Source organism: Gekko japonicus, unplaced genomic scaffold, assembly GCF_001447785.1.
Source record: "Gekko japonicus isolate JY-2015 unplaced genomic scaffold, Gekko_japonicus_V1.1 scaffold505, whole genome shotgun sequence".
NCBI lineage: Eukaryota > Metazoa > Chordata > Lepidosauria > Squamata > Gekkonidae > Gekko > Gekko japonicus.
Window position 1 is genome coordinate 377,042 of NW_015169788.1, and position 2,358 is coordinate 379,399.

Genomic DNA, 2,358 nt, shown 5'->3' on the forward strand with positions numbered 1-2,358 from the left:
CTCCCACCCCCCCCCCGGCCGCGCATCCTGTTCCCGCCGCCGCCGAGGGGAGGGCGAAGGCAGGCCGGCTGGCGGGCTGAGTCACCGGGCGCGGCCTGGCGGCGGGCCGTGCACATCTGGAGCCCATCTGGGCCAGCAGCGGGCGGGCGGAGGGGACGGGCTGGGCCGGCGAGGGTTAAGGGGGCCGGCCGGCCGGCACGCCCTCCCTCCCCCGCCCTCCCGGCCGGCTGGCTGGGCCTGGCGTGGCGTGGCACCAGACCTGCCTGCCTGCGGGCCGAGGATGGCCCTCCTGAGCCCCGGGGGAGCCCTGAGCGACCCTGCCTGGCTGCGCGTGGCGTGGGTGGGGGGGCTGGTGCTGGGCTCCCTGGGCGTCTGGGCCCTCTTCCTCCTCTGCTCCCTGCCAGGGCGGCCGCCCCCCAGCCTCTGGGCAGGTAGGTGCCAGCTGGGCAGGCTCCAGGGGAGGGCTTGGCCAAGCAGGGCCGGGCCGCCTGGGCGGTGGGGGGGGGAGCGGGGAGTGGGCTGGATGGCCTCTGGCGGCCTCTAGCCCCTTGGTCTTACTGCTGGTCAGCTGGCCTGCCGGGAAACCTCTGGAGACCCACGGTCTTCAGGCTCCCCCCCCCCCCCCCCCCCGCTTGGGCACCTGCTCAGCCTTACAGAAGACCAGCCTGGTCCACTTCTGCTCCCCGCCCGTCCCTTCTGAGCAGCAGGTGGGGCTCTCCTCGCCCCCATTTCACAGGAGGGCCTCAACGGTTGCCGGGGGAGGCCTCCTTCCTTCCAGCCCCCCCCCCTCGAGCTCACCTGGTTTGCCCGCGGCTCCAGCCCACCCCATGGCAATAAGGCCACAGCTCCAAAGAGGCCTGCCCAGCTTCCCTCCACAGACAAGTCAGGCCTTGAGGTGGACAGCCCCAGCCCCCCCACCACGACCCAAGGGCCCCTGTTTGGTGGTGGGGGGTTACATGGTGGTCACATAAGCCTGGCACTACTGCAGTGATGGCGAACCTTTTAGAGACCGAGTGCCCAAACTGCGACTTAAAACCCACGTATTTATCGCAAAGAGCCAACACGGCAATTTCTGAATCCTGAGGTTTTACTTTAGAAAAAACAACTCAGACATTAACTTAAGATGATCCAAACAAAGTAAGGGAAGCAATCCCAAATGCTTTCATTCACTTAAAATTATTTGGCAGAGAATTCGACACTTTAATTCGATGGCACGTGTGCCCACACAGAGGGCTCTGAGTGCCACCTCTGGCACCCGTGCCATAGGTTCGCCACCACTGCCCTACTGCTTCTTCCCGCCATTCGCCTGGCCCTGATCCTGCGTCTCTGGCTTTCTTCCAGGTCAGCAGCTGGGAGGAGCAAAAGGCCCCTCAGAGGTAAGACAGGCATCCGGCCCCCCACCCCACCCCACCCACGGGGGCTGCTTCTCACCTCTCCTCCTGCCAGCTTCCCATCCCGAGGGAGGGCTCTCCTCAGCACCACCCCGGCCCCTTCCCCAAGGGCCGCTCCCTGGAGTCTGGGCCTGAGGCCACTGTGCCCCCCTTCTCTGCAGAGGCCCCCAGAAGCCCCCCCAAGCTGTCCTTGCCCCCCAGAGACCCACATTTGCGGGTACCCGCCTGTCACGGAAGCCACAGACGCCCCTCTTCTCTGGTTCCTGGTCCCAGCCCTTGCAGCAGGGGTGGGGGGTGGGGGCTCCTCCCTGCCGGCCTTCGCTCCTCTCTCCCTGGGGCCAGGAGGCAGGCAGGCAGGCGTGCCAGGGGCTGGCAAAAGGCTTGTCGTCCGGCCAGTTGACTGGGGAGCCTCCTCCTCTCCTCCATGGAGACGGTTGCAGGGGGAACAGGCAGATCTCCCGGGCTGGGGGTGGGGCCAGGGTTCCCTGTGGATTCCCTTCCAGCCTCTGCCGCTCAGGGGCCCGGGGTGGGGGTGAGGGGGCCCCAGGGGCTCTTCCTGGCCTGCATCGGGCCCCCGTGGGCCACTGGCTGATCTCCAGGCCTTCTGCTTCCTGCCTCCCCCAGAAGACCTCCAAAGGGAAGGCGCCCCCTGGCCGGAAGGAGCTGGCCCACCTCTGTGCCCCGCCGGCAGCCAAGCGGCAGGTAGGGCGGGCTCCAGGTGGGGCAGAGGGAGAGACCATTCCTGCGGAAAGCCCTGCCCAGCTTTTGTGCCAGGCCCTGAGGCTCAAGCGCGGCTCAGCCGGGAGGGGGGAGGGAAGCAGCTCCCCACCCCACCGGGGCCGACTGCGCTGCCTTCTCTGCCTCGCGGCTTCCATCCGGAGCGCAGCAGCCTGTGCTGGGGCTGCCCCCCTGGGGGGGGGGTGTCTCCTTAGAGCCACCCTCCTCTCTACGTCCTCCAGGACCCTCC